This window comes from Lemur catta, chromosome X, assembly GCF_020740605.2.
Source record: "Lemur catta isolate mLemCat1 chromosome X, mLemCat1.pri, whole genome shotgun sequence".
Lineage (NCBI taxonomy): Eukaryota > Metazoa > Chordata > Mammalia > Primates > Lemuridae > Lemur > Lemur catta.
Window position 1 is genome coordinate 19,751,954 of NC_059155.1, and position 27,280 is coordinate 19,779,233.

The window sequence follows — 27,280 nt, forward strand, 5'->3', positions numbered from 1 at the left end:
AGTCACTGAATTCCAGTGTCTCAAATAAAGCCTGGTACATTGGCACAACACAAATAAATATTGTTGATTTAATTTATTAATTCAAGTCACTAAATGATTATTTTTTTATTTTTTTTTATTTACCATCTGTAGGACTCTGCTTGATATCACTAAATGATTATGTTGTGTGATGGACTAACTAGATTAGCATACCAATTATACCTAACAGAGGACATCAACAGTGTTTATTCTTCTAAGTACTTTATGCTCTTCTGATACAATCTTGTTTATAATACTGATGTTGCTGGCAATGCCTTTGTTTTTCCATTGATAGGGAAAAAGCTCAGTTTCTGTCTAACTATTCTCAGATTCTCAACTAGTGATGTGCATATTCAGGCTAAACTGTATTCTAATTAGATTATCCTTGGAACTTCAAACTGACCACTTCATCCAGGGATTAAAGAGTTTCAGAATATGATGTGTCTACTTAACATGAATGATTTTAAACTATACATCTCTTTTTTATTCAGCACTTATGTACTTTAACTGCCTAAATACAAAATTTTGATATAAATCCCACATTCATACATTCAAGATATAGGAAATTACATTTCAATTGCATTTGTAATTTCTTGGAATTTTTGGTAAAATTGAGTTTTTAAAACTGTTTCCTTACAGTATAAATTATGTCTAGCCAGGGGCTGCTCCTTTAAGCAGCCACACCCATCTTGCCCAATTTCAACACTATGCTAATTAGAAGTGTAGCCTCATTCAGGTCAGAAATGTCCTGAAAGTTTTCAAGCCTCCTATCTCACTGCTCACTCCAACAAGCACATCAACCTGTACTTGTCAGTCTTTGGTTTTGACATCTACTGGAGTTTCCCTGATTATTCTTACTAATGACAGCTAATATTTATTGGGTATTATGATGCAACAGATACCATGTTTGGCCCTTTACAAACATTATCAAATTTAAGCCTTGAAACAACTCAATGAGGTAAATGCCATTAGTGTCCCCAATTCACAGAGGTAGAATCTGAAGCACAAGTAGTTAAATAACTTTCCTAAGGTTTCACAGGTATTAAGAGACAGAGATGGGCTTTGATCCTGGGCAGAGTGGCTCGTGAACCTATTCTACATCATTTTGATGAAAATGTTAGTATCTTGGTGTCACTCAGGAGAGGGCTTCCCCCTCACCTTCAGCCATGTTCTGGCCTTCTCAGTGAATCAGAAAAAAAAATAAATTATATTATTTTTACTCAAGATACTTGGATATAGATATAGCCAAAAAGAATGCTTATTAATTTTCAACTTTAGTTATACCACATTCCCTTTTCCTAAACTCTACCTACATTCTATGTATTTGAAAATCACTATGGCACAGTCTCTTTCCAACATGAAAGGTAATATATAGTATATATATTTATTCCAACATTCTTTGTTATTGATAGCTTTTTTTCCCCTGCTTAAACTTAAAAACTGAGTTATATGAATGAAAAGTATAAAATTTGTTAGTTGGAAGGGACCTTAAAGATAATCCAACCTCTCCATCATACAGGTGATAATCTCTGGGCCAAGACTGAGTATGCCAGGCCTTTAGTTACTTAATTAATTTGTTAATTCTGCAAATATTTATTGAGTACCAACTATGTGTTCTAGATGATGCACAAGAGACAAAGTTATGCCTTTACAGATCTTATATACTAGTACAGTAAGATAATAATCAAATAAATAATAGAATAAGATAATTCCAGGTAATAAGTGTTATGAAGAAAATAAAAGAGGGGGCCAGGCGCGGTGGCTCACGCATGTAATCCTAGCACTCTGGGAGGCCAAGGCGGGTGGATCGTTTGAGCTCAGGAGTTTGAGACCAGCCTTAGCAAGAGCAAGACCCCGTCTCTACTAAAAATAAAAAGAAATTATCTGGCCAACAAAAGCACATTATGTAACCAAAATGTGTGTACCCCTATAAAATCCTGAAGAAGAAATAATAACAATAATGGCCTCATTGAATCATGCCTCCCTATATCCATTACCTTCATATAGTCAGTCTCCCAAACACACTGACTCTGAGCTTGGCCTCTCACATTAACTCTGTGAGTTGCTATGGCCAATGGGACTCGGGCAAACATGCTATAGGCAGAGGCTTGAAAAGCACTTAGGCTTTAGAGCTTACTCTCCCTCCCTGCTGGCGGAACCCAGAAACCATGTGAAGAAGTTGAGGCTGGATTGTGATTAACACTTGGCCCAGTTACTACTATCACCCCTGCTGATAGCTCGTCGACCACCACCAGGCATACGACTAAGCCCAGCCACAGGAGTAAACCCTTAAAATGATATATTCCCAAAATATCAGCAATACAATTTTCAAAAATCATTCCCAAATTATTAATATGAGTTAATCCTGTATACATATCCAAATATAGTTACTATACATAAACACTATTCCAAAGAAATGTATCTGTATTATTTTAATGCAGCAGTGGGGAACCTTTTCATGTTGGAAGGCCACATTAATTTAGCTGTAATCAAATAAGGCTGCATTCAACAAACTTCAATTAGATACACTTAAAAATGTACATTATTTTGTAAAAATCTAACTCCTATGTACTTAATAATTTCAAATAATGAAAACTATTTCTTAATTTTAAAGTTAACTAACCTTTTAATGACTATGTTGTGCCTGCTTTGTTGGAAAGCATTTGAATATTTGGTTGCAGCATGGAGGTCCACAGTTTCACTTGATCCTCTACATGGGTATCAGTCATTTATGACCTTAAGGGCGTCTTCATTTGGGTTAGGTAGGAGAATGTAGATTCACAGCAATAAGCAGTTGAAAAGCAGGAAAACATTTTTCAGGCATGTTGCCAAAGGTGTACGTATTCTACTGCATTTTTCTATATTTCAATTGCAGCTTTCTTAGCATCAAACAATGACTTTAAAATGTCATCTACTGAAAGCTCAATCAATTCCATCTGTAGTTCTTTAGGTACCTTGCTGATATCTACTAGGTGAAGCTAACATGCTAATTTGAGTGTGATGTCATGATTCTCAAAGTCAGTGAAATGTTCATTGTATTCTCCAATTAATAGGTCTATAACAGCTGCATATTCTTCAAATCATTTGCATATATCATCCTGCTCGTCAATTACCTTTGCTAACTGGGGAGACTGTTCATCCCAAGTTTCCTTTTTTTTTTTTTTTTTTGAGACAGAGTCTTGCTTTGTTGCCCAGGCTAGAGTGAGTGCCATGGCGTCAGCCTAGATCACAGCAACCTCAAACTCCTGGGCTTAAGCGATCCTACTGCCTCAGCCTCCCGAGTAGCTGGGACTACAGGCATGTGCCACCATGCCCAGCTAATTTTTCTGTACATATTTTTAGTTGGCCAGATAATTTCTTTCTATTTTAGTAGAGACGGGGTCTCGCTCTTGCTCAGGCTGGTCTCGAACTCCTCACCTCGAGCGATCCACCCACCTCGGCCTCCCAGAGTGCTAGGATTACAGGCGTGAGCCACCGCGCCCGGCCCCAGGTTTCCTTTTGAAGAAGTGCTCTGAAAAAAGATAGCTTTTTTTTGAAATGCTTAGGTTTTTGCCACATATCATATATAGACTTAGTTTTTCATTACAAAGAAATATTCAAGTCATTTTGAGTTGACATGATATCACACAGAATGCTGCATTCCTATAGAAATCTTCTTTCAATAATTCACATTGCTGATTTTGTTCTTCATAAAATTTAACTATCTTTTCTCACAGAGATAAAACTTTGGCTAACACCTGTCCCTGCGATAACCAATGCACCTTAGAATGATAGGGCAAATCCACACTGAATATCTCATTGTTTAACATGTTACAAAATAGATGACACTGTGTTGCACTTGCATTAATATAGTTAACAACACTTATCACTTGCTGCAAAGTGTCATTTAAAACAGTAACTTTAGCACAGAGATTTTGCTGATGCAAAATACAATGAAAAGAAATGAGAGCATCTGGATCTGTTAATACTTTTTTAATCTGTGCAATAAACCCTTCCTCTGTTTTCCTGTCATGGAAGGTGCACCAGCTGTACATACACTGACTAAATTTACCAAGTTCAGTCTAACTTCCTGACATTTATCTTGAAAGTTTTTGAAGATATCTATTCCCTGTGTTCTGTTTGCAAGAGTGCCCAAAGTGAGCAACTTTGTAGGAAAGAAAATCTGTTATCTCTCTTTATCCTGAGGCAGCAAGGGGTCCAGGCATCATCTGTGGTGTATGTATCACGTTCTGTAGACCTATATCTTGCTCTTGCCCTGTAATCCTGTTGTAATACTATCTTGCTCCCCCTCAATAAATTTCACCTCATGCTTAATAAAAAAAAAAATCTGTTATGACCCGAATGAAGTACAAAACCTGGGCCAAGTCAGTAGTATCAATTGATTCATACAAGGTGATTGAATCATATATATTTTCCTTTTGAAGTATTACATGAAGCTGTTTTGTTAAGTTGAAGGCTAATTCATGCTGCCAATGAGTTATGGTTCTCCTGGAAAGAGGCAGTTGTCTGTACTTTGACACATTATCGGGGTCTAAGCATTCTACAACTTAGACAATGCATTCTTTCACAATTTCTACATCACTGGATGGCTTCCCTTTTTCCCCAAGTATATAAACTACTTTATAATTTGCCTCAGTAGCATTATTTCCAGGTCTTATTGCTGCTTGAAAGAATTGTCTTTGCTTTTGCTTTTCATCTCTTAATTTCTGCAATAGAACCTTTCATGCCTCTCCCTCTAATTTAAAATATTTGTGGTCCTTATGAGTGTTACAATGCTGGTGAGTGTTGGATTTCTTTAATGTTTATATTGCAGTATCACAAAGCAAGCAAATCATCTTATCTTTAGCAGAAACAAGATAATGTTGCAATTCTCATTTTATTTTATTTTTTTTGAGACAGAGTCTCACTCTGTAGCCCAGGCTAGAGTGCCGTGGCGTCAGTCTAGCTCACAGTAACCTCAAACTCCTGGGTTCAAGTGATCCTTCTGCCTCAGCCTCCCGAGTAGCTGGGACTATAGGCATGTGCCACCATGCCCGGCTAATTTTTTTCTATATATATTTTTAACTGTCCAGATCATTTCTTTTTTTTTTTTTTTTTTTGAGACAGAGTCTCACTTTGTTGCCCGGGCTAGAGTGAGTGCCGTGGCATCACCCTAGCTCACAGCAACCTCAAACTCCTGGGCTTAAGCAATCCTACTGCCTCAGCCTCCCGAGTAGCTGGGACTACAGGCATGCGCCACCATGCCCGGCTAATTTTTTCTATATATATTTTTAGTTGTCCAGATAATTTTTATTTCTATTTTTAGTAGAGACAGGGTCTCGCTCAGGCTGGTCTCGAACTCCTGACCTTGAGTGATCCTCCCGCCTTGGCCTCCCAGAGTGCTAGGATTATAAGCATGAGCCACCACGCCCGGCCCCTCAATCCTCATTTTAAAATGTGTTTTCTTCATTCAGGGTTCCCTTGGTCTTCTTTGACATGATGGACTGTTAAGCAGACAAAATTAAAAAATGCTGTGAAGCTGTTTAACTAGTCACAAATTCCACTTCAAACAGAAACACTGCACCATTGTCAAAAGCTGATAGCAGACTGGTGTGCTGGACCCCCCATAAACTCTTGACAACCAGCCTTACATGGTAGTGGTGCCAGTCAGGTGGGGGAAGTTAAAGAACTAAATCATGAGCACAGCATCTGTCAATTCAGCCCTTATGGCTTACTAATGTTGTAATTGTGCCAATCTGGGAGGATTATTTTATTTCATTGAAACTTATTTTATTTTGTGGTATTTTAAATACATTCATTTTAAAAATAAAATAAAAATATAAAAGACAAACAGACATGTATTAATAAAAATAAAAGTATTTGTTCTGCAAAATTTCAATTCAGTCAAAAGGCTGCACTTAAGGACATAGAAGGCCACATGTGGCCTTAAGGCCGAGGGTTCCCCACCCCTGGTTTAGTGGTTATTTCTAAGGAAGGGACTTGTAAATTCATCTCTTTAATACAATTTATTTTTTTATTTGATTCAATTTTTGAACAGTAATTTTATAAGTTTTCAAACTAAAAGAATTATTATAAGATGATAGCCAGTTTCAAATCCTCCCATTTCTTGTCCTATCCACCTAGTACTCCCATCCCATATAACCATTATTATTCATCTTATGTATTCCTCCAGAGTTCATATTTTTGAGAGCTATTATAAATCAGCAAATTCATATTTGTATGGTTTTTAAAGTAGTGAATGCGAGAAAAGGAAAAATATAATGGTATTTATGAAAAGAGAACAGTTTCTGGCCAGGCACGGTGGTTCATGCCTATAATCCTAGCACTCTGAGAGGCTGAGACAGGAGGATTGCTTGAGGTCAGGAGTTCAAGACCAGCCTGAGCATGAGACCCCGTCTCTACTAAAAACAGGAAAATAAGCCGAACGTGGTGGCATGCACCTATAGTCCCAGCTACTTGGGAGGCTGAGGCAGGAGGATCGCTTGAGCCCAGGGGTTTGAGGTTGTAGTGAGCTATGATCAAGCCACTTCGCTGCAGCCTACGTGACAGAGGGAGACCCTTACTCACAAAGAAAAAAAAAAGAGAAAAAATTCTGCATAGTATGTTTGCTACCAGGTTTTATTAAATAATTGAAGTATTTATTGAGTCTCCTCTCAAGCACAATTCTAGGTACTGGCTATAAGTGCATCCCATAAGAATATCACGAATATACTATGGTGAAACCAAAATTAAGTTTTAATGGATAACTTTAATTTCACAAGTAATAAAACAATAATTTTTATAATGTAGTATTCACTAATCAAGAAATCCAAATTTTCTACTGAATATGTTAAAATAAATTGAATATTTAGAAAACAATTGATCAAACATAAACAGCTGGAAAGAGCAAAGGAAAAGTCAAAGAAAAGAAAAATACAGGAAACTTGAGAAAACTGCTTTAGGAATGTCCATAGTCATTAGCTTTCAGCCACCAGGAAGATGTCCAACCAAAACTAAGGTTTAAATGCCTTCAGGGAAAAAGGAGTTTCAATATTTAGCAGCTTAGTTACTATGAGAGTATCTGACCTAAATTCACAATAGAGCTACTCATATTTTTAAGTTACCTCATACTAATTCATTTCTCAAGCTCATAAATATATCGGTGATGTGATGGACACAAAAGCATTTTAAAACAAGGACCACACAGGAATTTTAATATTAATCTGTATTGCGCTAACAAACAAAATAACTAACAAACAAAATAACGTATGTCCTGGGAGAAATCATAAGCCAAAGCAACTAAACAGCACTATCCTGCATACAATGCCAGAACAAAAGCTTGGTCGATCACCACTTGCATTTACATAGCCCCTCCTGGTTGTGTGAAAGAGCTTTCACAACTGAAATTAGTTCAAATATGTCCACGATGTCTTTAAATATCCTTCACAGTTCAGCATTTTATTCTCAAGTGAATACTTTTCCACACATATTTACAATTAGGGTCAACTTTTTTCTTTTTTTTTTTTTGGTAGAATTGCAAGGAGAAATATGGTCAAGTTTTGATATCAAAAGCAAGCAGATGATTTTTAAATGCAGTTCATATAAAGTTTCCCAGCTCTGGTACTTTTTTTCTACTACTCTTATGATAGAACCAGATGGGGGTAAAAGGGAGAGATGTTCTTAATTGAATAATTTGGAAGGAAACACAACATAAGCAAGTGATCTTGCTTCAGTGGAGAATTCAAGTAAACTTTATCTTAGACAACTGTGTTAGTCAGGGTTGTCCAGAGAAATATAACCAATAGGGGAGGAAGAGGAGAGAGGAAGGGACGGAAGGAAATGGAGATGGGGAGAGGGAAGTAGAGAAAGAGGAAGAGAGAGAAATTTATTTTAAGAAATTTGCACCTGTGATTATGGAGGAGGACAGGCTGGAAACCCAAGGAAGAGTTAATATTGAAACTCAGGCAGAAGGCAGTCCACTGGCAGAATTTCTCCTTCTTGGGAGGGTAGTAAGTCTTTGCTCTATTAAGGCCTTTGGCTGATTGGATGAGACCCACCCACCTTACAGAAGATAATCTGCTTTACTCAAAATCTACTGATTTGAATGTTAATTTCATTTAAAAATAAAACCTACACAGCAACATCTAGAATGTTTGACCAAATATCTGGGTGCCATAGCCTAGCCAAGTTTATGCATAAAATTAACCATCATGATAACCAATTACCAATAAACATTTCTTGAGTGATAAAGATGTCCTGGAAAGTGGTACATAAATAGAAGTTTTCTAGGTAGAAGCCTCATGGGGCTTCATGCACTAACTTCTTTCCACCTATTGTAGCTCCGCCCTGCTATTCCTTGAGGCAATCCAAACAAAGGCATATAATAACCCAATAAATGGTAGATTCAGCTACCCTAGGCTTGAGAGCTGGAAGATTTGTGGTAAGGTAAGTCTTGCTTTTCTTAAACTAGTAGACCTGAAGGGAAGTCTGAGCATACTCACAGCAAGTTATCATTCTAACCCCCACTGGGTTTTATTCAATCTGGAAAAGTGGCCTCCTGCTTTGGATTCTTGATTTTCACTCCAGTTCCTCAATTTGAGGTTCAGTCCTTGCTCTGAATTCCAGATTACTTGACTGGAGCCCAAATATTCACTTTCCCCCATGAACTGGGGTTCTTCAACCTACCAACAGCAATTATTGGCCCAACGCCAAACATTACCACATGGATGTTTCTCAGGGTTAGAGTTTGCTGTGTCCTTTAGAACTGTGGTCCCCAACCCCCAGGCCGCAGACTGGTACCAGTCAGGAGCCTTTTAGGAACCAGGATGCACAGCAGTAGGTGAGCAGCAGGTGAGGGAATGAAGCTTCATCTGTATTTATAGCCGCTCCCCATTGCTCCAATCACCCACCGCCTGAGCTCTGCCTTCTGTGAGATCAGCAGTGGCATTAGATTCTCATAGGAGCTCAAACCCTACTGTAAACTGTACATGTGAGGATCTAGGTTGTGTGCTCCTTGTGAGAATCTAATGCCTAATGATTTGAGGTGGAGCTGAGGCAGTGATGCTAGTGCTGCAGAGCAGCTGCAAATATAGACTATCATTAGCAGAGAGGTTAATAATGTAATAATAATAGAAATAAAGTGCACAATAAATGTAATGCATTTGATTCATTGTGAAACCATCCTCTCCACCCCTGGCCCATGGAAAAATTATCTTCCATGAAACCAGTCCCTGGTGCCAAAAAGGTTGGAGACCACTGCTTTAGAACACTATTTGGAAAGCTTTCTCCCCAAGCACCCACTCTATTTCAATTTCCTTATCCTTGGAAGCCAGAATACAAACAGTTAGTTCTCCTATTTCTTCCTATCCTTTTTCAGGTTCTACCCCTTACCCTATGCCGGCTTGCACAGGTTATGGCAGTAGATGAAAAGGAAAAAAAGTAAAAGTGAATGATCCAATTAGAATATGCACAATTTCACTTACCCATTCTGCAAGGTCAGATTCCTGAATATCATATTTTCATAGAACCAAGTACATCCAGATTTGAGTATGGATTCAGCTAGAACAAAACTGGGATATATACACTACAAACAATACAAACATAATATATCTGATAATAAGTCTCAGTTACTTTAATTCTACCATGAAGGGACTTGCTTTGTATGGGAATCACATATTCAAAAATTACAATCTTAACAGAAAAATGAACTGCAAAAAAGATGTTTTAAAGTGATCCATAAAATTGTTTTTTAAAACATTTGTATAGCACATTAAACCAGATTGTCCAAGAGTACCTAGTTTTTAAATTCGGTGCCTCTGACACATTTTTTTAGCTAATGTATATTTTTAAATATATTAGATGACAATTTTAACATTAACTTGGATTTTTTTTTTACTGGCCTTGGGCAGCAAGCAGTTGGAAGAAATTAACTTGGATTTAATTATTTGATAGTTACACACATTTTTATTTTTTTCCAGTGTTAATGTCTTTATTTTCCCCAAAAGATTATGAACTTCCTAAGGGCAGCAAACCACTTCACATAATTCTTGTTGTTTAGCACTCCCCTACTCTCACCCCATCCTCACCGTGGCTGGTTTAGCTGGACAGAGTTCAGGTTTGAGAAGGCTTGAAGAGCCCATGGAGCAGGAAGTACTCTCACCTGAGGCAATAGGAAACTCCAGGGCCAAAGGGGTGAGCTAAGGTATAAACCATGCCAGCTAGCCAAAGTCCAAATGCCAGGGGAAATGTTAGGAAAAAGATCAAATCCAGGAGGGGTCAGAGGTGGGAATGATCTAAATCAGAGTACAACACAGCCAAAGGAGAGAACCAGGGAGGCAAAATCAAGCAAAATCAAATCAGGAATAATTAGGGGCAAAGAAGCCACAGTGATTACTTGGAATGCCTGCTAGCTATTGGGGCTGGCTTTACAGGCAAGCAAGGATGTCTTGAAAAGAATGGTAGCTAGGTCAGCCCAATGTAAAGAATTAGGCATGGAATGGATTACTATTTCCTGTGGTTCCTTGCACATAGTAAGTTCTCAATTAATAATAACTGAGCTAGTAAAAAAATTATTTACATACAATTCTGGTGGTCTGAAAGCTAACATGGCACATTAGCATGCACTGGAATAAAAGAGATGAAAGAGTGCACCATTGGGTGAGCCATGGGGTTTCTCTGTGATAGTAAAGTAAGAAACTGCTCCAGAAGTTTGTTAACCTTAGAACAGCTAAGATGTGGCACATGGAAGAAGGAAAGAAAAAGATGCTTATATTTTGTGAATACCAGTCGCCTTTAGATATTTTCTTTAATTTTTTTTAATTTCAGCATATTATGGAAGTACAAAAGTTTAGGTTACATATCCTCCAAGGGGTAGGAGGTATTCAAGATTTTACAAATGAGGAAACAAGAAGCTCTGAAAAGTTAAGTACCCTACCTAAAGGCACAGAGTCAGGATTCAAAACCAGATCTGGCTGACTCTAGACTCCGTGCTCTTTTCAAATATTCCACCTTAGGAGCCAGGTCAGGAAGAGGCAGACTAGTCTAAGCGGCAAATCTGAGAGAGTGGCACCCTGTTAAGAGCAGAACAAGAAGGATCTCCAGAAGACAGGGGTATATCTCTCCTTGAAAAGATACTGCAACTCAACTCTACTCCTTGAGTGACTTGGTTTGGTTGACCTGCAGTAACCAAAACTATGGTCCAGGTAGCAAAGCTACTATTTATTGAAAATCTGTGTACTCATCCCCTATGCTAAATGCTTTACATTTATTAAGTTCTATCATTTCCAAAGCATTTTCACAGCCTTTATTTCATCTGGAAGAGACAAGGACTCAGATACATGGAAGAAGACCAACAAGCCCAGTTTTTAGACATGGGAAACAAGGTTAGGACAACAATGATAACCAAATACAGAAACCCAGATGGCTAGGCTGGAACTGCCTTTTACTTGTCTAAAATCAGGATTGGGGCTGGGCACAGTGGCTCACACCTATAATCCTAGCACTTTGGGAGCCTGAGGCAGGAGAATCACCTGAGGCCAAGAGTTCAAGACTAGCCTGAGCAACATAGTGAGACCCTGTCCCTAAAAAAAATGGAAAAATTAGCCGGGTGTGATGGCACGAGCCTATAGTCCTTAGCCTCAGGAGGCTGAGGCAGGAGGATCACAAGAGCCCAGGAGTTTGAGGTTACAGTAAGCTATGATGACGCCACTGCAATCTAGCCTGGGCAACAGAGCAAGGCCCTGTCTCAAAATAAAATAAAATCAGGATTTGTCCAGGCACACAGGTGGGGTTGAATGTGTAGGTGGGTGGCAAGGTAGTCCCTGCCTATGGAGGAAGAAAAGCAATGAGGCTATGAAATAGGGAGCACCTAATGATAATTTCATTCAAAAATGTCAGGCAGCTTAGACGTCCAAATCAAGGGACATCTTGAGTTTGGCACCCTGGAGAATGTGACAAATTGGGATGATCTTTGAGAATTATTACACCACAGCAAATGCAATAGAACTTGCAGTAATCAAGTTGACCAGAAAATCCTGAGCAGTAGTCATGCTGTTGACCATCACTTCTTGTTGAATCCCTCCCTCCATCCCACCCCCAGTTTTCCATGATACAATCTCTTAGTTTGTCTACTACCTCTCTGACCACTCCTTCTCTGTCTCTTGAAAGTTCCTTTATTGTCTTTCAATGTTCCCTGGCTCAGTAGTACCACCAGCCACTCAGTTATGCCATTTAGACACCTTTTTTTAGCATTTCTCTCTACTCCTGCCCCATGTCCAAATTACCATGAATTACTGGCAATTTTACCTGCTAAAAATCTCTTTAATTTGTTCGCTTCTCTCCATCACCACTAGCCTGGTCTGAGACACCATCACCTCTGGCCTTAACTACTGGCACAGCTTCCTGGGATAGAATCTTGGCTCTGCCCCAATCCAGCTGTATGATCTTGGGCAAGTCTCTTCACTTCTCTGAGCCCCAATTTCCTTATAGGTTAAGTGGTGATAATAATGGTAGCTACCTTATAGGGTTGTTGCAAAGATTCAATACAGTATGTATAAAATCCCGTACAGCAATGCTTAACGCACAGTAAGTGCTACATAAATTATAGCTTTTAAAATTTTACCTGCACTCACACTTGCCCCCCCCCCTCCCCCCCCCCGCTTCATTAACAGTGTGGACACTATGGCTAAAATGGTGCTTTCCAAAATAAATATGATCATATCCTCCCCACCACCACTACACACAAGCACCCACAGTACCCTCTAATGAATTCCCACTGCATTTAGGATAAAGTCAAAACTCCTTAACATATTCTAGAACATGATAGTGCATACATTTCTATAGCATGAAACCACAACTGAATTTCCCATTGTACTCTCTCTCACCTTCCTACTAGCCTACTGGCCTTCTCTTACTCCCTGACACTCAGCTTGCTCCCTCCCACCCCCAGGGCTTGTTCTGCCTGCCTGAAACACTCCCATTTCTTTTCATCCTTCAGTTCTCAGCTCAAGACTCACTTCCCCAATAAATGCTTTCCCAACCTGTCAAAGATTTATAAGACACTCAGAAACTGCCACATACCTCTTCTGCATTGAATGTATCACGATGGTCGTTTTTTATTTCTTTGTGTGATTATAGGTTTAGTTTCTACTTCACCTACCTGGATTGTGAATTTAGTGACAGCAAGGAATCTGTTTTTGTTCGCTGCTACCTCACCAGCTTGAAATACATGTCTAGCACATAATAAACGCTCAGCAAATTGACAGACTAAATGAATGAAAGAATGAATGAACCTAACTTGTGCATAAGGATCAAATAGAAGCAAAAAATTGAAAATTGAAATCATAAGTCTGCAGATGAGATTGTTAAATTGTCTGGGCCTTGAAACAGTTATGAGGCTGTGGAAGCTAAACTTAAACCAAAATGGTGTTTAAAGGAAAATAGAATAGAAAAAGGTGGGGTTTAAACTAATTGGAAAATCAGGGTTGTTGAATTCACTGAATCAGGATGGGACAACTAAACAGGATTTTAAAGTTACTCTGATATGTGCACACACATACATGCATGCTTGCATTTAATAGTCTTTCACTTTCCAGATTTTTAATCACTCCTAAGCTATTTTTAATAGGAAAAGAAAAATCTGGAAGAAAGGAGAAAAATTTAATAAGGATCCTTTTTAAAAATTGAGCAGCTAATGCACTTTTCTGAGTCTAGGGCTCACATCATAGCAGTTATAATAAAGCAAACATTCAAGCTAAAAGCCTCGGATTTGAATCAAAAGTTGCTGGTGTCAGAGTTTTTTTCCTAAGGAATGTAAGCCTACAAAATTCACAGGAAAAAAACTTAAATTTGGTTTGCACAGAGACCATAACAAAATCTAGCTATGTTTGAAAGATGTTTTTTGTTTATTTGTTTTCATCTTGAAGGAAACGTAAAACCAAATTAAAGGTGCTAATAGGACATGGATTGGGAGGTCTTTGTTTTTTACTTTCTTTTTGCTTTTTACATGAGACTTACAGTTTTAAGATTTTGTTATAAATGACTTTTTAGAAGAACAAAATCAACACTGAGACTTAACTAAAAAAATGTTTTCCTAGGGCAAACACACACACACATTCTAACATACATGAACAGATACATTTTTCATTACTATGTTGTTCAGAAATCCTAAATCTTTGACAAAGTAGCTATCAGCCTTTAAGCAGTTTGCCTCCCTAATTCTGAGATTCAGTTTAGCATTTACAAAGAAAGGGAGTTAAAATAGATAATGTCAAAGTTCCCTTTCATTTTTTTAAAATTTTAATTGTGGAAAAGAACACATAATATCAAATTTACCATCTTAACCATTTTTAAGTGTAAAGTTCAGTATTCGCATTGTTGTGCAACCAATCTAAAAAATTTTTCATCTTGCAAAACTGAAACTCTATACCTATTAAACAACAACTCCCTTTTTTCCTCTTCCTCCATCCCCTAGCAACCATCATTCCACGTTCTGTTTCTATAAATTTGACTACTTTAGATATTTCATGAGTGGAATCATACAGTATTTGTCTTTCTATGATGGGCTTATTTCATGCACACTGACAATCAACCATGTAAAAAATAAACAAAAAAATAAATAAATAAAATATGACTGGCTTAGAATGTCTTCAAGGTTCACCTATGTTGCAACAAATAACAGGATTTCTTTCTTTTATAAGGCCAAATAGTATTCTATTGTGTATATATACCACATTTTCTTTATCCATTCGTTCATTGATGGTCATTTGGGTTGCTTCCACCTCTTGTCTATTATGAACAGCTTCTATAAACATGGGTATGCAAATATCTATTTTGAGACCCTACTTTCAATTCTTTTGGATATATAGCCAGAAGTGGGATTGCTGAATCATATGGTAATTCTATTTTTAATTTTTTGATGGACTGCCATACTGTTTTCCGTGGAAGCTGCACCATTTTACACTCCCCCCAACAGTGCACAAGGACTATATATTTCTCCACACCTTCACTAATACTTATTATTTTCTGTTTTTTATTTGTTTTTTTATAGCAGTCATCCTAATGGATGTGAGGTAGCATCTCGTTGTGTTTTTTTTGTTTTTTGTTTTTTTTTTTTTTTTGAGACAAAGTCTCGCTCTTTTGCCCTGGCTAGAGTGCCGTGGCGTCAAGCTCACAGCAACCTCAAATTCCTGGGCTTAAGCAATCCTTCTTCCTCAGCCTCCCAAGTAGCTGGGACTACAGGTATGTGCCACCATACCCGGCTAATTTTTTTTCTATATATATAATTTTAGCTGTCCAGATCATTTCTTTCTATTTTTAGTGGAAACAGGGTCTCGCTCTTGCTCAGGCTGGTCTCAAACTCCTGACCTCGAGCGATCCTCCCGCCTCGGCCTCCCAGAGTGCTAGGATTACAGGCGTGAGCCACCACGCCCGGCCCTCATTGTGGTTTTGATTTACATTTCTCTAATGATTAATGATGTTGAGCATCTTTTCATGTGCCTGTTGTCTGTGTGAGCAGAGATCATTTTACCTCTTTCTTTCCAATTTTGGATGCCTTTTATTTCTTTTTCTTGCCTAACTGCCCTGGCTAGAACTTCCAGTATCATACTGGGAGAATTTAGAGGGATTAGGATCCCTCTAAAATGTATCAATTTCTATAAAAACATTGGATATTTTACAAATTCTTAGGCTGATGAGTTGACAGCCTCTTCCTCCTCTATCCATTTTCTTAACATCACTCACCATCAGTGACTCCCTCTCCTCTCCCTTTTCTTCCTCCTCTATCATCACCCGCACCCCCAACAACTATGGGCACTCCTAAAGCTCAGACTCTTCTCTCTCATGATTTAAAACATAGTTTTGGCTTTTTATATGCCACTGACAGATGTGATCATTGCTTATCTTTGTCATCGAGAAGCACTTCATATAATGAGCACATATTAAATTCAAGGAAAAAAGTTTTTTCTCTACCAATAATTCCACTAACCACTTGAGATATAGTTACATCATAAGCCATAGTGACCCTTGGTAGCCCATCTTAATTGTAACTTGAAACAACTATAATTTTTAAAGTGCCCCACTCCATATAGGCCTTCACAAATACTGTGTGCCTTCAATTTGCTAAGGTTTGCTTCACTTCCTGTCTCAGTCTGAGCCCCCATTCTGGCTATGTAAAATGAGTATTTAACTAGTTTCCTACTGTCTTGTCGTTCTCCAGCAAACAATAAAGGGCAGTTCTACAAACTAGAAGAGTTTAGGAACAGTGATGATTTTGCCTAACTCAACAGAACAGCAGGGAAGCCAGGCACTTCCAGTACTATGTGGGTTGCCTTTTCTGCCCATTGGGAAAACAAGTCCCTGCAATGTACTGGGATGGTGACTTGTATCTACAAAGTTGTTCTGCCATTATTCCTCATTCCCTGTTCCTAAACCAAGGACTGGTACCTGGGGCAAAAGAGAGACCCACATCCTCTTGGCCCTCTGTCCTACAAACCTCAATTCCAGGGAATCAATCCTTAATCCTATTTTTTCCTTTTAAAGTTTTTAGATATAACTTTCGTTATTAACCATCTCTGTACTAGATGCTTTCACCTTTAAAAGTCAGCATTTCAAAGTCAAAGGTCTCTCTTCCCCATTTTCAGTGTTTTTGATCTGCCTCATCTCTAGTATTTAGAGTTGGTCCCTTGCTGTCCTGAAAGCAGCTGCCATTTGCCTCTTGCCCAGCATTTCTGTTAGCTTCCTACTAACTATGCCCCCACCTTTGCTGGAGAGATCAAGAGTTGCTTCATGGACTAGCCCAGAGATTTTCAAACCACACTTTGAGACTCATTAATGAATTTTGAAATCAAGTTAATGGGTCAAAATGAGACTTTATTTAATGGAATGAAACAGAATAAAAAAGAAAATATCAGAGTGCATAGTAAGGTTTACCTTGCAAAACTTTCTCAATTCAATTATGTGTGTATGTATTGGGTTAGGATGTAAAATATATGTCTTGCTTTGGGCCATCGTCAAAAATGCTTGAAAGCTACTGTTTCAGCCTAATCTTCCAATATGACTTCATACTATACTACCTCACTGTGCTAGGCCCTATAAGGGTATGAATCATACAAGCAATCTTCTCTCAAGGAGCTTAGTTTAGTAGTTTAGCCTTTATGTAAATAACTCAGAAACGAGATAGATAGTAATAAATATCATAAGACAGCCATAAACAAAGCTTACAGATATCAGGTAATAATTCAGCTTCTGTAATAATAAAATGCCATTTATAACATTTATTACTCAATTTATACCGGGCATTTATACCAGGCAACATGCTAAATACTCTATAGGAATTATCTCATTCAGTCTTCATAATGCTATGAAATAGGCCCCATTCTAACTCCAAGTTATAGAATAAAAAAATGAAGGCTCAGAGACATAACGTGACTTGTCAGGGTTCCCACAGCTACCTAAGTGGCAAAGCCAAGACTCAACTCCAGGGTCATTTGAGTCCAACACCTATACTCTCATACCACTCACTCGACCATCTCTGTAATCAGACAATTGCCTCTCCTCCTTTGTTCTAATAATATTTCTACTTCTAGTATTTCTAGTAATCCTTACTTCTAATAATACCAATAAAATATTCACATTGGCTCTTCCTATTACCAGTGAGTACATTTAAGTTCTTGAGCCATAGAAAATTCTCAAAAAAAGGTCCCCTCACCACTTAGTTGCTAAATCAGTTGATCATCCATGAAAAGAAAAATTCTCTTGTCATAAGCCCCCAGTACAAAAACAAAAACAAAAAAGGAGGGAGGGAATCATTATGTGGTGTGTCATTGTTTGTCTCATAAAGTTGACTGTCTTGTTCTTTATGTCTTTGGGCCCATAAACACGAGCAGGCAGACATTGACATGTTTCTCAAAGATAATCAACCAATTCCTACATAAATTTTCCTTTACCTCCAGGGAGGTTACTGTAAATATGAGTGGTGTTTAACCTATTAAGTGTTAATATGCTTAGCTCATTAACTCTTCTTAGGAATAATTTGCACCAAGGGAGGGTCTATTAACATCCATATGCCTATCTGTATGTCTGCCAGGGGCATATGTGGTACCCAAAGAAACACTAAGTCTTAACCACAGCATGGCCTGGGTATGAATGTTGCTAAGTGGGACCCCTGCTGCCATGGGGGGATAGCCAGTCCCAGATGTGAGTAACATGTGGGAATGCTCAATCCACATGTGAGAGGTCATGGTGGATCAGGCCCCTTGAAAGAAACTGTTTAGACATGTGAAGAAGAGAGGAGGAGTAGGAGGCATGGGCTACAACTTGGACTATCCTTATATGATATCCTTATTTTTTAAAATACCTACAGATCATTATGATTTTCAATTATTAAATATTAGATACATACAAAAGAATGTCTGGAATGTATATGAAAACCATGAAATATAGCCATAATACCTGTAAACCCACTATCCATCAAAGAGATGATGGAAGTCTGGTTTTGGCCTCTGTATTCAGGTCAAATCTGTTATTTTATTTTGGATTTGGCCTCAGTCTTTGGAAGACTGAATAGCCAATGCCTACATCAACATTATTTTGACTTTCCTAAACTTATGTATAATCAAGGCATAGCATTTGGAATTATTACTAATATCAAAATATTCAGTTTCAAATATAAGTAAGCATTCTAGATAATACTTGTACTTAAAATTGCCTTAATGTTCTCTGTATGTTAAAATTCTCAATCACTTAGAGCATAAATATACACCTATTATTGCAGGAGTAAAATGCTGCACTAATAAATAATGATTGGGGAAGCTGTTAAATTTGTGTACAAGCACAATGTCTATGCACATCAAATAGTTAAATAAACAGGGAAATAAAATGAGAATTAATAAAATATTAAAGAAGAGGATGTTTAATAGATAACCATATGAAAAAATTATATAATTTTGAGTGAATAAATGTTTATAAAAATTAAATAATAATACCAGACCAAATAGTATAAATTAGATTAGATAATAATTCTAATATTTTTAAATTGTTTGATTTACTTGTGCTTCTAACATGAAGAAATATCAACTTTAAAGACTGAATTTAACTTTCAGGTATCTAATTCCATTTAGGCCATAAATAAGCCTTTCAAGGAAAAGTCCTATTTGAGAATTCTTCATATTTTGTGAGGCTGAATTAAAAATGGAATATCAACATTGTCACCTCAAAATTTCACAAGGAGGAAAAACTCCAAAATCAGTTATATCTATATCCATGATGAATCACCTTCAGTCCTCTACATAATAGAGAATATAAAGAATATAATAAAGAAGAAAATACTAATGAAAATTGAAACACCCTAAAAATAGCTTGTTTCTGTACTGACCTTATTTGACAGTGACCAGCTATTTAGTTTCACAAGTGTGTAGTTCAGCGTCCACAGCAGCAATCTAGCAGTGTTAAAAAAAAATCATTGTTCTTATACTGAATGCAAAACTAAAAAAATTTGAATACTAAAATGTTTAATAATGGAAGTATAGCAATAATAAATTTTTTAAATGAAGTCTCAGATTTGTTCTTGTATCTCACAAGTTCATTCTATAATAATGATATTTGGTTTGGGATGAATATTGAAGTAACACTAGGCCTTTTAGTATTTTGTATGTATGATTTCTTTACTGCTTTAGAACATATATTGCTTAGCTTTGCTTGTAATTGAACTTTCCTTAGATGATATTATACTGTATGAAATATTCTAGACTTGCCTCTTTTCACTCAATATTATGTTTATGAGATTTGTTTTCTTTAGTATATCATATTCCATTTTCTGTTTGTGCTTCAATTTATTCACTCATTCTCAGTCAATGGACATTAACATTGAATACTGGAGCTGTTTATTTCTTCTTTTTTACTATTTTTAACAAAGCTGCCCCTTTATGTACATGTACAAGAATTGCTAGGGAGTATTCCTCAGAGTTAAACCACTGGGTCATAAGAGATGTGCATCTTTTCTAGATTATGCCAAAGTGTTTTCCAAATTGGTAGCACTAATTTATACTCCAACCACAATATCCATAACCATTCTTTCCATTTAACTCACAGCAATGTTGTGACAATATTAAGGTTTACAGCTGGGCACAGTGGTCCACACCTGTAATTCCAGCACTTTGGGAAGACCAGGTGGGAGGATTGCTTGAGCACAGGAGGTAGAGATCACCCTGGGCAACATAGCAGAAGCCTGTCTCTACAAAAAGTATAAAATAATAATTAGCCAGGTGTGGTGGCAGCACCTGTAGTCCCAAATACTTGAGATGCTAAGGTGGAAGGATTGCTGGAGCCTAGGAGTTTGAGGCTGCAGTGAGCTATGATGCTGCCACTGCACTCCAGCCTGGGAGACAGAGTGAGACCCTGTCACCCTGTCTCCCTCTCTCAAAAAAAAGCTTTACAGTGAGAAAGAACATGGGATTGTGAAAGGAGAATTATTATGGGTGCCAGAAGACCTGCATTTGGTTCTGCTATGAACTTGCTGTGAGACTAAATAAGATGCTTCATCTTTCTGAGCCTCAGTTTATACACCTCTCAAATGAAGTGTTTGGACGAGGGAAGCTTTGTGAACTTTCTTTCAGTTCTAAAATTCTCTTATCTCCAGTTTGCCGTTAAACACAGAATGATGATTTGCTAGGCCCAGTGTCACACAGCAGCACATCAGTAGGGCTCAAGTTCCTTATATGTAAAGGGAGGCTAGACTGTATAATCGTGGATATCGCTTCCTGTTTTATGGTTCTGGACTGATAATCTATGATTTCAGAGTTAAGGTTAATCACCACACATTAATAGATTCATTACTACAAACATTAATTAAGTTCATATTGTGTGCAAGACAGGCATCATAGATACCGAGGAGATCATGGGATGTGCCCCCTGCTTTTCCAGAGCTGACAATGTAACAGAGAAGATAGGTAGGTAAACCAGGGCCTATCCCACTATAGTGAAATAAGTGCTGTGATGCCAATGTGCACACTTCATGGTGGGAGGGAACACTTACCGGAGGAAATAATGTTTGAATGGCATTTTGAAGGACGGGTTATCTAGATGATGGAGTGAAATCTCCAGAACTTATCCCACACCCTTGGTTACTGATTATAACCACCTCTGGAATGTAAGTAAGTTCCATGAGGGCCAGGACTTGGACTATGCCTAACTTGTTCTCTGCATTTTTCCCAGCATCTAGGACAGTGCCTGGTGCAGAGTAGTCCCTCAATAAATGGTTGTGAAATGAATGAAGAACAGTAGTACTTTATCATCCTAAAACATCTTAGTGTTTACCTAAATGCTGTATTAATAATTGATTTTTTTGAGACAGGGTCTCACTCTGTTGCCCAGGCTAGAGTGCAGTGGCCTCATCATAGCTCAAACTCCTGGGCTCAAGTGATCCTCCTGCCTCAGCCTCCCCAGTAGCTGGAACTACAGGTGCACAACACCACGCTCAGCTAATTTTTCTATTTTTTGTAGAGAAGGGGTATCGGTATTGCTCAGGCTGGTCTCAAACTCCTGTCCTCAAATAGTACTACCACCTCAGTCTCCCAAAGTGCTGGGATTACAGGTGTTAGCCACCATGCCCAGCCTATAATTGATTTTATCACGTCCTTTTGGTACAATTAAAATAGATGGGGTTGAGAAATGGTCCCTTAAATGGCAAGCTTGAAAAGAGATAAGGAACACTCGATAAAGTTGTTGCTGTTATTTTCACTATATAAAATCTGATCTTCTTAGCAGAAGATGTTTCTTACATATAAGGAAAAATTAAACCTGAAATGGAAAAAATTACTCTCTGCAAAACAGTATTCTTCATCATTCCTGATTGTCAAAACAACTGTCTCTCATTAAATGCATGAGGCACTCTCTTCCACATTACTGCCCTGCCTGTTTTGCCTGTATGTGCTCAAGAAATTAGAAAACAGACGTAGAACTAATTGCTATGAAAAAAATCAATGCCTGTCATTTTCTATTTTTATCATGGCAATGAATGCTGGATTGTTGTATCTGAACACAAGAATGGGAATTATTCATGTAGAAGAAATCAGACATGAAACAAAGAGCAGCTCTGTGCAAAGAGTGATGTTGAACACTTCTAAACTAGTTCAGGACCGCTGGCCGAGATACCTCTTCAATTTCCCATTCCTACCTTATTTTTCTCCAGACAGGAACTGCTGCCTTGGAGCTACATTTTAAGACAATTGTTCCCAGTCTTGGTAATGATCTAACAGGGTCTCTGAGATTCTACAAAGGGATTGGCAAATAGTAAAAACAGTGAGACTTCACTGCTTCCCCAATATAAACAGGGTCCTTGGGTTACTTTGTCTCTTAGCACCTTATATTCTTTCCTCACAATCATTATCACAATGAAACTGCACCTCACCCAGGGGATAGGTTCCAAAATCAGCATATGAGGTAAAGATAGAGTCAAGATTACCATTAACAATCACTTAAATACCCCATAAAGCAGTATATAGGTGGTTTACGAGTACTACCTTGTATATAAATGTATTGTGTGCATAGGAATATCCTGTATGTAATAGGTTATATAGGCAAAATATAACTTTCAGTATTTTACTTACATAAAAAGAAGAGTGTTCAGAATGGAAATCATAGAAATACACCTATGCTATGACTCTATTTATTGATGTAATTATTTACTGTTTGTCACCACCACTGGTCTTTAATCTCCATAAAAGCAGGGAATATGCCCTATTATGTGCTTTCTTTATCCTAAACGCCTACCTCAGTTCTTCTCAATAAATAGATGCCAACTGACTAACTTAAACATGAGATGGAAAGACAGTCTCATTTGGGATGAGAGTCAGGTTAAGAGATTCATTTCAGAACCAGGATGTTCTGCCACCATAGTGACCTCAATAATGACAATGTGTCCTATCAGCTGTTGGGCCCCAAAGATCACCCTGCTGATCAGCAACTCTCCAGCTGGCCACTGTGCCACTCTGTTTCCTTCCTCCCTGCCTGGGACATGGGGCAGAAGGAGACCTGGGATGTGTGGCATGTGTACTTTAAAGGGCAAACAACAATCATTTAACTTTCATTAGACCACAGTTCTACTTTGTGAATTTAGCCCATAATTTTCCTTTGTGAATTTCTATATTTATTTTTTTCAAAGCAATCATCATTCTTATATATGAATTTCATCATTAAAAAACAGGTAGCCTTTTAATTTTGGGCACAGAGGAGGCCAAGGTGTAGCTTCCTTGAGTCACAGTGAATCCAGGTTTATCCAACAGCAGCTGCCTCCACCATGCTGCCTAAATTCAACCCCAGTGAGATTAAAGTCATATACTTGAGGTGCACCAACGCCAAATTTGGTGCCATATCTGCCCTGGCTCCCACGATCAGCCCCGGGTATCTGTCTTCAAAAATGGTTGGTGATGACATGCCAAGGCAACTGGTGACTGGAAGGGTCTGAGGATTACAGTGAAACTGACCATTCAGAACAGACAGGCCCCAGATTGAGGTGACAGCTTCTGCCTCTGTCCTGATCATCAAAGCCCTCAAGGAACCACCAAAAGACAGAAACAAACAGAAAAACATTAAACACAGTGGAAATATCACTTTTGATGAGGTTGTCAACGTTGCCCAATACGTGCAGCATCAATCTGTAGCCGGAGAACTCTCTGGAGCCATTCAAGAGATCCTAGGTACTGCCCAGTGTATGGACTGCAATGTTGATGGTTGCCACACTCATGATGTCATAGAAGACATCAACAGTAATACAGTGGAATGCCCAGCTAGTTAAGAAGTACAAAGGCAAATATTTCAATAAAGGATCATTTAACTACCAAAAAAAAAAAAAAAAACCCAAGTACCACAAAAGGGGTTGGGGGATGGTACTGTTGCTCAGTCCTTAATAAGAAAAATGGCAGAATAATCTACTCCCATCCCATCAGTTAGGTTTCATTGTACTGACAACCTCAGCTGGCATCATGGACCATGAAGAAGCAAGACAAAAATACTCAGGAGGGAAAGTTCTGAGATTCTGTTTCTAGAGATGTAATAAATACATACAAACAAAATGTCTCAATGGACAAAAAAAGGGGGGATAGGATTATAAATGAGTTTTATTTTCTTTTTTATATTTTTCTGTATTTTTAAAAAGTGTTCTACAATGATTATTTGTTTTGCTTTTTAGTTTCAGAAAACTTCTACAATGTATATGGTTTTAAAATCAGAAAAAAATTTAACACTATCACATAATCTAACTCTGATTTTAAGCTCTTTTAAACACCTTGAGATTACAAAGCCTCATTGTTACTCAGTTTAAAATTGTGTTACAAGAAAAGTTGAAAGACACAGAAAGAGTAACTGTGAATATACTAAAAACTTTAAATGTGTAAAGATACTATTTGATTGTTTCTAACTGGCATCCTTAATAAAAGTTGGTCTCTTTCAATTCATATTCTTTTTAACACAAAATTGCAAATTTCTTTCTCATCACAAGACTCTCTCTTGACTTAAGTTTGTCTTGCATTCCATTCACCAATTTGAAGTAGGTACCATTTCTAGGATGTTATAAATACGAGGCTTAGTAAGGGTCAGGGAAGAAAGAGGAAGACCAGCCACACTGGTTACGTTTCCACACGTTCCAAGTGTGACTACCACCTTCCCACCAAACATCCCTTAACTTTTAGAACTTTGACATTCTGACGTAGATCATTTCCTTGCAGATTTAGCTACCACTCGAATAATCCACATTCTCACAACTGTGTTCTATATATGCAAATATATATGAGGAGAAATAAGGAAGTAGCTGGTCTGCAAAGATAAAAGGTTATGGAACTGTTGCAGCTTCCTCGTCTCACCTCAGGTCAAGCATTGCTTGATACATAAACATCCTTTTCCAGATAAGGTTCATTTCCCTTATATGCCTCAAATCCCATTGAACTAGAGGACTACTGTACTGTAGTTCAAAATTAAAGGAATGGAATTAGATGAAATGTGATGTCATGGGAAGCACACTGGGCTGACCTGAGTTCTGAACTCTGCTACCAAGTATAGCTTTGGGTTAAGTGTTAAATTCAAGAGTTAAGCTGGAAGAAACCTATAGGCCACTTGAGTTCTAAAATTCCATTATGTTTTTCACAAGTTCTGAAGATTAGGATAAATAAATAATATAAAATTCCATTATTTTTCAGATTCCAAATTGCAAGCATATCACAATATGTTAAGTAACAGCTCTTTGTTAGCAAATAATTCATTTTCTCTAGCAGCACTAGGATTTTCACATGGTATCTATAATTCACACTATTCTGGCATCTACATAAATATTTTTACAAGTGAAATATAAGCCTCTTGTTAATCAATGGCAGATTTGGGATGTAGCTGTATTATCTTCAGCTGTGATCCTCTTAGGGCTACTTAATTCCACAAGGTGAAGCTGACATGGACCACCTAGGTTCCACATCTATAAATAAGCTGGAACAACATTATCCAGGGCAATACCAACTGACTACCTACCACAGACTGGGAGCAATTGTGTTACTTCATTTAAGATGAAATAAAACTTTTAAAATTGGCATGATGATGCCATTTGCTAAGAAGAGTATTGGCCCAAATAATGACACATTATTTAATTATACTGTTCATCATTTGCATTAGAAGTTTTGGGGCCTCATCACTCCCAAATCTCCATCTTCACCTTCCATTCAGAATAATCCCCCGTTCTAGACCCATAAATCCAACTGCTGATTGGATATCTCTCCCACTTTTCTGCCCACAGACATCTGAGACTCAACATACCCCAAATTGAACTCATCATCCCCTGCCCTTGCTCCTCAAATCTGCTCCTCTTCCTGCGACTAGGACCTTAGAGGACAGCACTGCCATCATTTTGGGGGCTTGGATTTTAAACCTCAGTATATCATCTTTGACTCCCCTCTGTCATGCTTAATCAGTTATCAAGTCCTATGAATTCATGTCAATTCCCCTTCCGGCATCTCTCTCACCCGTCTTCTCCTTCCCATGTCCACTGCCTGAACTAGTTTAGACGGTATTCTCCCCCTCTCCACTTCAATTCATCTCTCCGTTGCTGCCAAATAAACTTTCCAGGAGCACAGGTCCAAAATTTACATTTCCCTGCCCAAAAATTTTCAGAGGCCCCTATGTCCTATAGAATATTGGTCTTCAGATATTTTTTAATTTTTCAAAAGCAGATGAATGCTTTCTTGGACAAAAATCTGACACAGAACCCCAATTTATAAAACAGACAAAAATGATATTTTATGAACATTAATTTATTTTATAAGTTAAAAATAATTACATGTATGTATTAAAAAATTAATCCATGAGGAAAATGAGGCTCTTTTGATAAACACAAAAATCTGAAATAAAAGATTGAGGAACTACATTCTTATACTAACATTCAATTTATTTCTGTTTTTTATTTTGGTGGCACAAAAATAAGTCAAGAGGTAGCATAAGTTTAATGTCTCTAATATGTTAATTTTTATGTATTATATTTTTAATATAATTCATTACAGTTTTAAAATATATATTTCAACTTATATTTTTAAAGTAGAAATTTAAATCAAGTATCTGTGGAACCCCTGAAGCACTTGTGTAGAATCTTAGAGTAATGAAATGTAGTTTGATTCCTGCAGGAGCTAGCTTTTATGAAAAAAAAAAAGAAAGAAAGAAAAGAAACAGTTGGAAACCCTTGCCATAAAAGAAAGTGCTTGATGATCTAGCCTCAATCTGTTTTTCTGATCTTGTTATCCTCTATTGCCTCTCACCCATTTTTAAAATGAAAGAAAACTTGTTATGTTTTTCCTAATTATTGATGTGAGAATGTATATAGAAGAAAAGAATAAAATAGAAAAAAATTACCCATAATCCCCCAATCCGAGCATAACTACCATAAATGTTTTAGTGTAATTTCTTTCAGTCTTTTGCCTGGTGAGATTGATAGTTACTGCCGGGCACAGTGGTGCACACCTGTAGTCCCAGCTACTCGGGAGACTAAGGTGGAAGAATCACTTGAGCCCAAGAGTTTAAGGCCAGTCTTGGCAACATAGCAAGATTGACAGTTATGTTATAGAGAACAGTGCCAAGCACTTAGATATTATCTCATTAAATATGAACATCCTATTATGCAATTAATTTTTACAATTTCCATTGTACACTGAGGAAACAGAGGATAAAATAGTTTGAGTAACTTGCCCAAGGTCTGATAGTAAATTGCATAGCTGGGCTTCAAACCAATATCTGTCTGACTCCAGAGACTATGCACTTAACC

The 27,280-nt window shown here is 37.6% G+C and overlaps 1 protein-coding gene and 1 pseudogene across 1 annotated transcript in view; one reads left to right on the plus strand and one right to left on the minus strand.

Annotated features, from left to right (window-relative positions):
• Nucleotides 1–19,408, minus strand: part of KLHL13 (kelch like family member 13) — a 208,239-nt gene extending 188,831 nt beyond the window's left edge. Inside the window, exon 1 of the mRNA XM_045538708.1 lies at nucleotides 19,367–19,408. The gene's annotated coding sequence lies outside the window, so the exon portion shown is untranslated. The remainder of the gene's footprint in view (nucleotides 1–19,366) is intronic.
• Nucleotides 19,409–23,224: 3,816 nt separating this feature from the next.
• LOC123628765 lies at nucleotides 23,225–23,785 on the plus strand (annotated as a pseudogene).
• Nucleotides 23,786–27,280: the final 3,495 nt, after the last annotated feature.